Below are 15,180 nucleotides of genomic sequence, written 5' to 3'. Positions count from 1 at the left end.
AGGTAAGGCTGTGGATTCACAAAGTGGGGTTTGCTGCCAGACACGAAAACCAGTATATGTGGATAAATCATATTATGTAGTATTAGGAAAATGAAAAGATGTTTTAAGTAGCACATTGAATAAGACTTATTAACTTTCATATCATGTTAGTGGTATTTTTTATGTTGTATATAAGAATCCCATATTATAAAAATTATCTTTTTCTGTAACCATGATTCAGAATAATGTAAATCCATTTTATACTTTGATGATATTTTGAAACGGTATTCTATTTTCTAGCCATACATGAATAATTTCTTACAATTGTATCACTAATAATATCTACCACCATATTCTACTTATCATTCCTAACTCAATTTGCAAATTCACGTCTTTTCTGTATAGATCACAATTCAGTACCTTTAATTTGTTAGACAAAACTAACCTCAGAGAGTGATACTTAGATTGTAGAATTTGTACTTCAAACACTGGGTGTAGAAAGTATATTAGTTTTTAATGGCAATTATAAAGTATGTGCAACAAAGTAATATTTATGACTTACAAATTCTGGGGAGTATACAACAAAATTACAACTGAAATGGACAATTTCTGTGGTACTTTAATGGTCCTTTAGAATAAGATGTGCTTCTGTCATGGTGGGCCAGTGAAATAGTACCTTTATGGTGCTTCAATCACTAGACGTTTTCTACCTTTCAGTAAAATACAGAACATGCCTGCCTCATTAAAATTTGCTTAAATTCTAACTAATGAATATTGAATAGAATGTAAATAGCTGAGTAAACAATGACTTTTCCCAACTGTATCTATATTTAAAAAAAAAAGTAATATGCTAATCAGACCAGGAGACCTTCTGCACAAAGCCATGGTGGTAGGGCAGAGGCGGTTAGGGGCAATCAGGCTGGTAGGGGGGCTGGGGCAGTTGGGGGTTTATCAGTCCAGCAGGGGGAGCAGTAGGGAGTGAGCTGGATGGCAAGGTGTGTATTTTGGGGCTATCAGGCTGGCAGGGGGGACAGTTGGGGGTGATCAGGCTGGCAGGCAGAATGGTTAGGGGAAATCAGACAGGCAGGCAGTTGATCAGTTAGGAACCCATTGCAAGAGGGATATCCAACTGCCAGTTTAGGGTCAGACATCCCTCTAGGAGTTCCAGATTGGAGAGGGTGCAGGCCAGGCTGAAGGACACTTCTTTACCCCATCCCCTACCCCCCCGCCCCCATGTACGAATTTCATGCACCGGGTCACTAGTATTTATTATATTTAAGGAACCAAGTGTACAGACAACAGATGATATTATTGTTAAGAGATTGTCACACCTTTGACATCCTTAAAAAAAAAAAAAAAAAAAAAAACTTTAAAAAAGTCTAAATTCCCCTTTGCTCTGTCAATCTAATCAGAGTCCCTAAACTGCTTAACTTCATGGATGAACATAAAATAGGATCCCAAGGACAAGCAGTGTAGACCAGCTCTCCGACAAAGCAGTAACTATAATCCATATAAAGAAATGGGAATGTGTGGCTTTCTCTGTGAAGGCTGCAACTCTTATTTTGAATGTCCCTGTGCTCTATCTCATTTCTCCTCCTAGGCCATTTCCAGATATTGTGAGAACAAAAACCTGTGCTGGGTGGCCATAAAAAAATCTGGCAGCTGTGATAACCTTACTGATGTGTAACATGCCGATGCCATCTTATCTTAAGGAGGAATGAGGGCTGTGACATGATGAGCCCCTCATCTGCAAGGACTGGAGAAGAATTACCACTCCTGCTCCAATCCAGCTAAGTTATTTCCTCTTAAGGGAGGTTTTAGGGTATTGACATAATGAGTTTCTTACCAAAACAAGGATTGTTGAAATACAATTTTTCTTATTCCAGAAAGTTTAGTATTTCCTCTTAAAAAAGAAATGAAAGGTTTCAAACCTTATGAGGATCTTTTTTAGCCTGTGCTTAATTTATGAGCCTTAGTATTTTTCATTTCCCTTTTAATTACTTTAATTATCAGAGGATATTACATTTGTTTAATTTTGTTTTCATTTTTGGATATAAATGAAATGTCTCTGTTAAACTTTTAAAAAGTTCTAGTTAACCTCCCACTTGACATGTTCTTTTGAGCTTTGGTACTCTCATTTAAAAGTTTAAAGTACTTATTTCTGTATACTACTAGTATAGTTTCAAATGCTTTAATGTTTAATAATGCGAGAAATCAGTTTTCTTTTTACAGTAGAAAATTCCTTAACTATTTTTATTGCTTCCTAGAGCCAAATGGGTACTTTTTGGTTTTCATTATGTGCTATTTCCTTTCCTCCTGAACTTTTTGGACATTGTTACTGTATATGAATTACTTTAAAGTAATTTTAATCATGAGTTTTCATTTCAGTTTTCCTAACTTTGAAGATTTCTCTTTCTTTTTAATTGATGTTAGAGGGAAAGGAAGGGAAAGGGAAAGAGAAAGGGAGAGAAACATGGATATGAGAGAAATATCTATCGTTTGCCTCCCCTCCAGTATCTGAGACTGGGAATCAAACCTGACACCTGGGTATGTGCCCTGACTGGTCACCGAATCCTGGACCCTTTGGTGCCTGGGAAGACACTCCAATCCACTGAGCCGTCTAGCAGGGTGAAGGTTTCTCTTTCAACGAAATTAAATAACAGTTATTCTCATTATAAAAATTATATATTCTGCGCTCTTTAGCCTTTGAAAAGTCTTGTGTAACTGGCCTTAAAACTGCCACAATGAACTAGTACAGTGGAGATTTCTGGTGGTACGGAAGCTGGATACAAAGTGTGGCTGTTCTGTATTACTTTCCAGGACCTCCTTGCTAGCAGCTAGTTCCAAGGGCTTATATTGAATAAGTGACTTACTCTAACCTATAATGCTTGCCATTAGCTATCATGTCTAGAAATTGTTTTTAAAGAAATTAGACAACCGATTTCTAGAAAGTAAATATTCATTGTTTGTGATCTACATCTTGCTTTCCCTGTAGGACTGAATGTGATGCACTATTGCCTTTTTGAGTTAAAATGAGTCTGTGATGTCAGCATTTTCTCTCTTTCCTCTGCAGTTACAATGGCGAATTCTAATAGCACATTAGCAAGGAAGAATTTTTAAAATTTGAACAGTTCCATGATGTTTCTTCTTGAGGCTTTTCAAGCACAACCTTTCAAAAAATTTAGCATGTTTAGAGTTGATAATACAGTTGAAGGAAGTGAATAGAAAATATTCACTAGGATGACAGTCAAAAGTGTCAGTAAGATTGGATTGAAATATTTTCCAAGTTTTACTGGGTTGCATGTAAGCATATTTAATTTTTCATTAAAGTTATCAAAATGTTGACAGGAATAGTTGAAGTAATTAAAATTTTTGTAAAGATTAGGTGCTGAAAGCCAGTATCTATATTAAAAAGAAAGGAAATAGTAAGATCTTTTATTGTAACTTTTTTTTATCAGTATCTTAGTATACACTGCATACTTACTATGGACATTGCTGTAAGTTCCACAGTGATAGGTTAAAAGGTTTTGTAATACATTAAGTTTGCTACTTCAGTAACTAATTTAGGTGGCATACTACAGTGAATTCCCCTTTGAAAAATATAGTTTCATACTTTTTCAATTTACTTTGCCTCATTTTTAAAGTGGACATGAATAAAACCAGATTTTAAATTTGTTTTATATTATGGTATACATTTGAAAAGTTTTGTTAAGTGAAAATATGAGAATTTATCTTAGATGTCAACAAACAAAGTAAAAATACATTAACATTTTTATTCCATGTAACAATGTATTTTACCAGTTCTTTTTTTTCCTTCTTTCCAAACTATGTACTTTTTCTCAGGTTTTATATGTCCCACCATTCTGCCTGCTAACCTTTATATCTTGCTTGCCTCCTTTCTATAAATTGCTCTTTATGAAAACTTTTGTAGTATATGCACAGTAAAATTATTTAGATAACCAGGTACAAAAAACTAGTATACTTTGGAAAATATTAGATATAATTTTATCTTATCCCAAAAGTCTAATTGTGAGATATTTTCCCCATTGTCAGTATTACATTCTGTACAAACATTAATTTCATTGGCTTGTGTGGTGTATAATTTTGGCTTCTTGTAATGCACACTTGTTTACAGATGTTTTAAAAGTATAGGACACATTACAATGATGTGTGAAGCACTATGATTATCAATAATTTCTCATATTTTAACAACTATCGTAGCATACCTGAACTGAAAATAAGTGTTTGTTATTTATTCACTCTCTTTATTTTAATATTATATCTATTTCATTAAAATCATGGCAACTAATATGTTGAAACATAAATTTATATTATAGTGAAGTTTCAAGTAAACAGGATTGAAATGGAGTAAGAAGAGGGAAATTTTTGGTTACTTGAAAGTGTTTGCCTCCAACTGTGTGTAACTTGTGTCATTAATTTGCCATGTGTATTGCTGAATAGTGTCTTTTAGGTATAGTTGCCTTGACTACCTAAGAGCTTAGCTGAGAGCAATTTCATGCATTAATTCAGTAAGTAACCTTGGAACATTTAAAATGCCTTCAACTATCAAAATACATTTTTATAACATCAAAACCGTTTTCATCATTACAATGAAAAAATAATTTTAGTTTACCGTTTCTCCGTCCTGATAAGTATAAACATTGCTAGGAGAATTAATATTTGAATTATTATTTTTTTTTGTCAATATATCTTTCTATACTTTTCATTAAAAGGGCCATTTTTTTTTCACTCCTCACCTTTTTTTATTGTTTTTTTTATTTTTTATTTTTTAAATAAATCTTTATTGTTTATATTACAAATTTTCCTCATTTTTCCTCTCCATTGCTCCCCTCCACCAGGTTCCCACCTCACCCTCTGCCCTTTCCCCACCCCCCACTGTCCTCATCCATAAGTGCGCAGTTTATGTTCAGTCTCTTCCCACACCACCCACTCCCCTTTTCCCTGAGAATCATCAGTCCACTCCCCTTCCATACCTCTGATTCTATTATATTCACCAGTTAATATTGTTCATCAGATTTTTAATTTCCTTGGTTTTTAGATTCACTTGTTGAGAGTTAAGTATTTGTTGATCATAATTTTTATCTTTATCTTCTTCCTCTTCCTAAAGAACCCCCTTCAGTAATTCATATAATTCTGGTTTGGCAGTGATGAACTCCTTTAGTTTTTTTTTTATTTGTGAAGCTCTTTAACTGGCCTTCGATTCTGAGTGATAGCTTTGCTGGGTAGAGTATTTTTGGCTATAGGTTCTTGTTATTCATCACCTTGAATATTTCTTGCCATTCCCGTCTGGCATGCATGGTTTCTGTTGAGAAATCAGCTGATAAAGGTGCTCCTTTATAGGTAACTACCTGCTTTTCTATTGCTGCTTTTAATATTCTCTCTTTGTCTTTTGCTCTTGGAATTTTAATTATGGTATGTCTTGGTGTGGTCCTCTTTGGATTCCTTTTGTTTGGGGTTCTGTGCACTTCCTGGACTTGTAAGTCTAATTCTTTCACCAGGTGGAGGAAGTTTTCTGTCACTATGTCTTCCAATATGTTTTCAGTATCTTGCTCTCTTTCTTCTTCTGGGACCCCCATAATTCAGTGTTGGTTTTCTTGAAGTTGTCCCAGAGGCTTCTTACACTATCTTCAACTTTCTGGATTCTCTTCTCTTCTTGCTTCTGCAGAAGAGTGTCCTCTGGCTCTTTGTGTTCCAAAGCTTTGACTTGATTCTTGTGATCTTCCATTCTGTTTTTAGGACTCTGTATAATATTTTTTATTTCAGACAATGTATTCTTTATTTCTATTTGATCCCTTTTCATATCCTCATAGGTCTCATTTATTTCATTGGCCTTTTCTAGGAAATTCTTGAAAAACCTTGTAACCATGGTTTTGAACTCTATATCCAGTCACTTTTTGTCCTCCATTTCTTTCGTTTGTGATCTGTTTCCTTGTCTCGGCATTTTCACTGCTTCGCCAAGTTGGTAGGGTGGCTTTGTGTGCTAAGGTGTCCTATATGATTCAGTGGGTCAGCCTCCCAGTTACCTGAGGTGGATACTCTTGGTGCACTCCTTTGTGGACTATGTGTACAGCCTTGTTTTAGTTAAATCTTGATTGTTGTTGGTATCACTGGGAGGAACTGACCTCCAGGCCAACTGGCTGTGAGGATCAGCCGTGTCTATGCTGGGAGACAGCCTTATTTGACTAGACTTGGAAAATTGCAAAAGCCTCTATGCTCAGCTTGGATGGGGCTGAGTTTCAGAGTGGAGCCTACAGCCTTGTATTCCTGAGGTTCCTGAGTCTCAGTGTTCCTCATTGTCCTTCAGTACTCGCTGCAAGCACCCCTGAGAGAAAGGTGCCCTTGAGTTTTGCCCGCTACCAGACAGTCTAGTCTCTCCCACAATGAGCCCAGAACTGGGGTTCAGTGCAGTTCCAAGTGGGGTTGGAAATGGGGTGCAGTGCAGTCTGGAGCTTTTGTCTCTGTCCCGCTAGGGCAATCCAGCAGCACAGTAAACAGTCCATTCTCTGAACACATTCACATGCACGCCTCCGGAGCTCTGTTTTTCGCCACTCCCCTGAGTTTCAGCCTTACAGCCCAAATTCCCTCCGTATGACTCTGGGTACCCAGGGTCTGTCCTGGAACTGGGGCTCAGCACGTCTGGAGCTTTTGTCTCCTTCCCATTAGGGCAATCTAGCAGCACAGTCAGCAGTCCGTCCTCTGCGTGCATTCACATGCATGCCTCCTGGGCTCTGCCTTTTGCCGCTCGCCTGAGTTTCCACCTTACCGTCTAGATTCCCTCTGTATGAGCCTGAGTCCCCAGAGTCTCGCCCAGAACTGGGATTCAGTGCAGTCGGAACTGGGGTTCAGTGCAGCCTGGAGCTTTTATCTCCTTCTCGCTAGGGATCTCCAATCAGGCACTCAGCCACCCCTCCTCTCTGGCTCCATCTTCTCCCCACATGCGCACTGTGTCTCTGTACCTTAGGCTTTCATAGCTCCTCTGATTTTCCTTATGGTTTTCTCTTTCCTTCTAGTTGTAGAATTTTCAGTCAGTCAACTTTTCTGTAGTTCTGGATAATGTCCATTTTGTATTTTAGTTGTATTTTTGAAATTGTTGTGCGAGGCTGCAGGTAGGCATTTACCTATGTCACCATCTTGGTTTCTCCTCAAAGGCCATGTTTTAATTTAAACTTTTTATCCCAAAAGAAACAGTCAGGATAGCTATGGTGATAGAAGTATAGTAGTATTTGACTTAAAATATTAGAATAATAAATGTACAACTTATCTTTCAGAAAATTCTGTATCCAGAAATTTGTTAATGATTTTCAGGCTTTTAAAAATTCAAGATTTGTTTGTTCTTGAAGTTATCTTAGAAGAGGTTCACCTTATTCCTTAAATAACTGTATAATTATTGAAGAATTTATTGATGCCAGACACTTCACCTAAGAGATGAAAAGATTCCCTACCAGGTAGGCATTCTATCTAATTGGGTATATTATATATATACTAGAGACCCAGCACATGAAATCATACACAGGTAGCGTCCCTAGGCCTAGTCTGCGATCAGGACCATCTTCCACCCACTCACCAGTCCGCAGTCCCATCCCCACCCACCCACCCAGTTCCCCTTGGTTCCCCATTCGCCATGCTGCCATCAGAGCCTGTGGGCTAGGGGAAGGGACCAAGAGGTCGGCTATTTCACCTGCTCACCAGTCCCTAGTCCCACCCCACCACTACCCACCTGGCTCCCTGTGGTTCTCTGTTCTCCATGCTGCCATTGATTGGAGCCTGCGAGTGGGTGGGGAGGGAGGAAGGGGGACAAGAGAGGGGGTGGGACTGAGAAGCGGTCAATGTACCTTGTAGCAACTGCTCGAGTGGTCGTTCTGGTCATTAAGCCATTATGGTTGCTGGGCTTTTATTACATAGAATAGTGACAGTTTTCAGCAATAGCTTTTGTTTTAAATGGCTAAATTTGTATTTGAAAATTTGAGACACTTACAAAAATCTCCTTCTGGATAGGTACATTTTAATGTATAAGACAGTTTAAGATTTTTCCCATCTTTGGATGTAGTAAACATCATGATGGTACTCATGTTAATTTCTTTTCACCCCCTAGAAAAAGATCCTTCAGAAGTTTACCCACATGAGAAGATGCTGCCATGCACCAGTATTTGGTGTGGGAAAGCACACTTGGAGCATTGCTTTTCCTGAATTCTGTGTTCCTGACAGTGGTTTGTGTAAGAAAATGCTTCTGCTGGCTTTTATTAGTTTGAGTTTAGTATATTTTTCCTGAAACGCATACTCCTAATATAGTTTTTGAATCTCAGAATAAAAATCTCATCTGATAATAATTCCCTTTCCTCACCACTCACTTGTTACTTAACCACTTTGAAACTTACTTTCACCCCTGCTCTTTCAGACTGCAAGGGTTATCAATAATGTGCTAATTATAAAATGAGCTTAGTTCTTCTGAATTTTATTTTCTTTGCTCTTAGCAATGTCTGGCAATTGACACCTTAACCCCTTGTGGAAGCTCTCTCTAACCCTCACCCCCTTTCTTACCTTATGTGATAAATCATTGTACTAAGTTCTCTTTCGGTAATGTCTCATAATTACTTTTTTGTTTATATCTTTCTTTCCAACTTTATCTTTTTTTCCTCCAGGTTCTTTCTTTTCTCCTCTAAGCTTTCATATTCCATAAATTTCAGTCCCCAGTTTCTAGATTCTGCTTCTTTTATGGGTATTGATTCTCGCAGCTAACCTCTAGGTATTTAATCCAATATGTACAGTGTCAAGTGCCAATCTCATATCTTTAGTGGCCTGTTAATCTCAGTTGTCTTATTAGACTTGCCTTGCTGAAGTCAGACTTCTTTCACTTGACAAAGACTTATTGACCCTATATTAAGCCCTGGGCTGCTAATGTGGGATAGAAATGTATTTAATGGTTCCTCTTCACTGTTTTAAACAACAATTGATAATTAATGATAACTTTCATTCTGGCAGCATTTTTTTTGGTGTGTGTGGTTTTTTGTTGAATGCACAAAGCAAATGGGAAAATAGTAAAAGTATGCATAAGGTTAGTTGGTGAAATCAAGGGAGACTTTATAAAATAGGGATCATTTGATGGATGAAGAAAAGTTTCCTAGACATAAAAGCTGAGGGGAGATTTCACAAGCAGTGGGAATAGCAAGTATAAAGGTTTAATCAATGGGGATGTAACGTGTCTAGAAAAACACACACCAGCTTTTACTACAGCATAGTACACCAGAAAGGCACCTGTGGGAGATGAGACTAGGCTGTTATATAAATAAGGTTTAGAATATGAATGTCCTTGTATATCATACAGAAATACTTTAGATTGTATGTCACCAAAATTAGAATAAAACAAGAATTAGGATTCAAAACCATGTCTTTGGTTTCATTTTAGCAAGTTTTTCCCTTTATGGCTCTTTTTAGGGGAATAAGAGAGATAGCAGAGAAAGCTGAAAATTGAGGAAAAGGAAAGCAATCCTATATGTTTATTGAATAAATGTTTGCAGATATGTCTCATTTGGGAGTGGTTGGGAAGGTAGATGCTGTGAATTAGAACAATTAAATTGAATTTTCTAATTAACATATTATCCTGGGGAAGAATTTCAAATCCAGTTTTCATTAGAAGTGAATATTCACTGATTTTATGGTATGCAGATACCATTAAAATTTTTGAAATCGTGTATGTATAAATTAAAGTCACCATTGTAATACTAACAACTAAGCACTTGATCTTACTTGAGACCCAGGAAAGGAGTTGGGCATGCTTGGTAGATCAGCCTTTGGAGGAAATAGCTGTGCAGGGCAGAGCAGGCCTGAGATCTGGAGCTGAGAGCAGTAATTGTTATGGAGCAAAGCAGGGTAGAAGCAGTCCTTAACTCTTAAGTGTTGCCTGTTCTTATTTGATACATGAATATACTATTGTGTTGAGCCTTTTGAATGTTAAATTACTTTAACTCTTAATTTTTAAACTTTTGGATTATAAATTGAGAGTTTAAAGTAAGAGAGGTGACAGTGGACACCAAAGGATCAGGAAGATTAAAAGGTAGCAGTCATTTTAACTGGATGAGAAACAAGGGTTAAAAGAAAGGTCATTGAGACCTGGAGTGGGAAGTGGTTGCAGGAGCCTGGGACAGGGTGTGGTCATAGAGTGTACGAGGGGACAGGTCAAAAGCCAGGCCTCTGCCTCTAGAATGGTTGGCACAGTCAATCCTGGAGTTTTCTTTTTCTGCAATCATAGCTCCTTTGAGGCCAGAAGACATTAGCCAGCTACGCACCAGCAAAGCGTTATATGTTGTGATTTGGGTTTGATTTAATTGTTGTTTTGTGTTGATTTCAGATACAAATGATTTTTTTGACCAGACCCCATGGACTGATTTCCCCAGCTCTGGATGCTCAAGCCTCAAGCAAGAGGAGCCAGCCTCTGAAGGCTGTGCCTTGTGGGGCCCCCACATTCCAACCTGGAACTTTGAGACAGTGGAGCCTCAGGAAAAAGGGCATACTGGCCATTTCAGGTGCAGTCTGGACAAGGGATAAGGAGGGCAGGGGCCCAGGTCTTCTATGGAGAGTTTCCTCAGCACCTGCTCTAAGGCTGGGGGCTTTGCCGCCACTAAGAAAGCCACCAGCAGCCTTGCCAAGGACAGAAAGACAGCCAGCTATATGGAGACGGGCGTGGCAGGAGGCCCTGTCTAACATGGGGCCAGGCAGGAGAGCCACAGACAGGTCCCATGGGTATAGCTGTGGTGCTTGGGGTACCCTGTTACAGCACACTGGGGAGCAGCAACTGGCTGGTGACAGACCAGGAGGTCTTCAGGCCGGGCCCCTTCAACCCTGCCTGTATGACCCTTTGCTTCCTTTATTTACAGTAGGGTTAGATAGGCCTGAACTAAGGAAATAAATTTAAAAGGATATACAAAACTCTTCTTTGTTCCTGACAGGGTGAGCACAAAGCCCACTTTCCAGTTATGGAAGTGGCTGCACTACTTGATCTGCCCCTTGGGGTTAAGCTGCCCATGATCCCAGGAAGCAATAATCTATACCATACGATGAAGTTAAGTGGAAAGGTAATTTTAGCCTTGACGTTGGTTGTCTTTGCCAATTTCTACTTGTTTTGAAAGTCAGGTCCTATATTATACAAAGTCCATTAAGGCAATTTGCATTAACATTAACAGAGAAAAAATCAAACCTACATCTAATCCAAGATATTGTTTAATATTCATGTCAAGCACTTTCATCTAGTGTGGCTTGCACAGAATCATGGGGTGTACAGGTGTTATTCTTAGTTCTCTCTTAAGTTTTGGAAGCATGTTAACTTTTTTTGGTAACAACACAAGGTATACTAATTTAATGAAGTTTTATTTACTTAGAAATAAATATTGTTTGGTTCTGCCGGGACCGGTTTGGCTCAGTGGATAGAGCGTCGGCCTGAGGACTGAAAGGTTCCGGGTTCGATTCCAGTCAAGGGCATGTATAATACCTTGGTTGCGGGCACATCCCCAGTGGGGGGTGTGCAGGAGGCGGCTGGTCGGTGTTTCTCTCTCATCGACGTTTCTAACTCTCTGTCCCTCTCAATTCCTCTCTGTGTAAAATCAATAAAATATATATTTTTTTTTAAAAAAAGAAAGAAATATTGTTTGGTTCAAAGGTAGAAAATAAATGTTGTTGGCTGACATTTAATTATTTGAAGATTTTAACCAATAAATTGTTATACAACCTTCTCTATGGTTATGTTTTAAGGGAAATTCCATCTCATACACAACAGTGAGGATAAAATGGAATTGAGATGAGTTGACTTGCTTCAGTACTGTAACTTCACTTTCATGGAAGAAGGCTCTGCCTCTGGGAAGACACTCCATAATTTCCCCAACCTTCTGTCCAGTCTTACTCCCCACCCAGAACCTTTGCCCCCTCCAGTTGGAGTCTTTCATACCTCCTCTCACATTCATGGTAATGCTGTGCCTTTCCTCACCTTCCCCTAAACCTGGCGTACCCTTTCCTCTTCTCCTCAGTCTATGGATTTAAACCATATTTCAATATTTTTTCCTTAACTATCATAGCCTCAGTGAGCTTATATTTCCCTGGAATTTGCATTGCCTGTGATTTGTATAATTTTACTCAATACTATAATTATATACAATAATTATAGTTTTATGACTTAAATCATACTGGGTTATGGTGTGTACTTCCCTCAAATCCTTTCTTGTTTACAATCCTCAACACTACACACACTGTCACACTTCCCCAGTCCTTGACTCAGTCACTAACATTGAAGGAGTTTCACTACATTTTTTTGAATGGTTTCTTTGGTTAATATCGAAAACAATTCTACAAAGAATTCTGATTAATCCTCTACCTTTCTCTGTGATGTCAGAAATGAGAAGGGCCCCTTGATATTTGATACTTGCCTAGTAAACATGATTTCTTAAAGCAAGTTTTGCATCTGGGAAATATTTTTTTAATATATTTTATTGATTTTTTTACAGAGAGGAAGAGAGAGTCAGAAACATCGATGAGAGAGAGTAATCGATCAGCTGCCTCTTGGCACACCCATACTAGGGACATGCCTGCAACCAAGGTACATGCCCCTGACGGGAATCAAACCTGGGACCTTTCAGTCCACAGGTCTACACATCTATCCACTGAGCCAAACCGGTTTCCACTTTTTTTTTTTTTTTTTAATCTATTCTACTAGTGCCATGGTCGGCAAACTGTGGCTCGTGAGCCACATGTGGCTCTTTGGCCTCTTGAGTGTGGTCTTCCACAAAATACCATGGCCTGTGCCTGTCTATTTTGAAGAAGTGGCGTTAGAAGAAGTTTAAGTTTAAAAAATTTGGCTCTCAAAAGAAATTCCAATTGTTGTACTGTTGATATTTGGTTCTGATGACTAATGAGTTTGCCAACCACTGTACTAGGGCAAGCTGATTAAAAACATGCCTACCTCCCACAATTTAACTGGGTCATATTCACAGACACAAGCTTTCCTACAGCATGCTTGCCACCTATTCCTATGCTACTCCTCTTTTGTGTCTAAACTTAGCCCTGTCTTTCTTTTGCCTGCTTCCTCAAGTATATTGTTTACTGCGAATTTGACATAGTTGGGTATTACTATTTTCTGTCAAATACTAATTTGCTTATCAACTATCTTTAAAAATATGTTCTCTCTATTCTTATTACATTTGTTCCCCTCCCCCTCAAATTGTCTTCATTTAATTATAATTAGGCACCAAGCTATTTCCTTGAAGACTGAATTTGTGAGAACTTTCCTTTTCTTTCCATAAAAGCTCCTCAATGAAGTAATGCTTTATATTTAGACTATCAGTTTTTTGTTTTTTGTTTTTTTGAAGGAAATCAAGGCAGTTGTTTTAAATGACAACATAGGGTTATCTTGGCTCCAATGAATGGAATGTTTAAAAGGTGTTCTTCGTTTATAGGTCGAGTAGCCCAGGTTTGATCTTGAGAAATCTCTCATCACAGCCTAAAGTCAATATCTTAAAGAAGTCAAGAGCTAAATGTCAACCTCTAAAAGAAACAGTCAGACCAATCCTGGACTCACGACTGTCGGCTGCTTCATATCTGGCTTCACTGAACTCAAGACATTGCCCCATAGAATTCATTTATCTTCCTTCTCAGAAAAGCACTGGCAATTAAGGAACGATTACACTGTGATTTAGGCCCCTTGGAAGGGGTTAAAGCCTAGTGTTGAGCCTGAGAACAGAAACTTTCCAAGGAAGCTTTAAATGGAAAGGAAAGCTAGCATCCTACCAGTTCCCACCAATCTGCCCTTTTGTCCACATGAGAAGCAACCTCCCACCTACATTAAGGGAGTTCCTTCAGGATCCCACCCAGCCAGGCTGCTTAGTGTTCAGCACATGACTGACATAGCTGCTGTCAGACAGAGCAACACAGGTCCCTTCAGACAGGTCAGGACTGTGGAGTCTTGTACATTGAATTGGGGGCCTGCAAACAAGACAGGTGCTCTCAGGTTTGCCACATCCCAGTCACTTGGGCCAGTTCCTGCTTTGATGTTACTTTAGACTAAACCTTCTGTTTTCCTGAGCAAAAACACGTAAACAAAAAGAAAAATAATGTAATAACATTAGGACAGAGTCCATGCATACATCTGTTCTCTACCTTTTCCTTTTCACAGGTTCTCATTAAAGCATTAACACCATCCTGTTATTGAAAGTGGACTAAGAACTCACATCAAAAACAAACAAACTAAAAACCCCACACCACTTTGGTAATGTTTTAATTTACAAATGAAATTAAATAACTGAGCTGTTTCCTCTAAAGTATCACATATAGAAACATGACTATTAGCTGATATTTTTCTTCTTTCATATGCTAAGGCTATTGCAAAAGGTTTGTATTTGGTCTTTCACATATGGAGAAATCTCAATTCCTGTCAAAACCTTTATAACTGGTTCTTCAATACACTGAATTTTATAATTCATAACTCGATTTTTTTTTCTGGCTGTACTATTCAAAGATTGCAGGGTTTCTTATATTAGATAAGACCCGAATGTACAATAACTCTTTAATCCATCTTTAACATCTGAGTTTTACTTCTATCTTTTAGACAAACTTGTTCCCTTGCATCTTGGAAAAAGATTTCCCATTTTCTTCATTTTCAGATAATTGAGATAACATAGTCATAATTGACATTATCTCTCTATAATTTGAATGCAGTGACTTGACATGAAGGGTCAAAAGGGAAATGAAGAAAACTTAGCATTAGTGTTATCCATTAAAACACATTTTATCCTAGTCTCTTTCCTTTCCGCTCTTCCTTTCTTCTCTGGGTCAGGGCTAGGGACTGATGGAGATCAGTGGAGGAATTGAGTGAGGGTGGGTTTTTAGAATAATTCAGGTCAATGGGGGGAAAAGTAGGAATAAGCAATTAGCATTACACAATCCAAATATTTTTGATGCTGGTTTTTTCCCTTTCACATTCTTCTTGCATGCTTTGTTTTAAATGAAAAATGTGGTAATTTGAATAGGTCAATATTTAAAGATAAAATTCACTAAATTTATATTTGTTGTCTTTTTAAATCAGCTTGCAGCTTTTTTTTTTTTACCTTCTTATGGCTGATAACTGGAATAGTGAGCCAAGGTTTTCTTCCTGGGTTCCTGTCTCAAGAATTCAAAGAATGAAATTGTGGACCCGAAGATTTA

The 15,180-nt window shown here is 38.2% G+C and overlaps 1 long non-coding RNA gene across 1 annotated transcript; it reads left to right on the top strand.

Moving 5' to 3' along the window:
• Positions 1-7,384: 7,384 nt before the first annotated feature.
• Positions 7,385-11,898, top strand: LOC311631515. The gene is made up of 4 exons (XR_014796600.1): positions 7,385-7,445; positions 8,093-8,213; positions 10,369-10,520; positions 11,743-11,898. It is a non-coding gene; the product is annotated as an uncharacterized lncRNA (long non-coding RNA).
• The last annotated feature ends 3,282 nt before the right edge of the window (positions 11,899-15,180 follow it).

This window comes from Pipistrellus hanaki, assembly GCF_964339955.1.
Source record: "Pipistrellus hanaki genome assembly, chromosome: 1".
Classification (NCBI taxonomy): Eukaryota; Metazoa; Chordata; class Mammalia; order Chiroptera; family Vespertilionidae; genus Pipistrellus; species Pipistrellus hanaki.
This window is presented reverse-complemented; position numbering and strand designations above follow the sequence as displayed.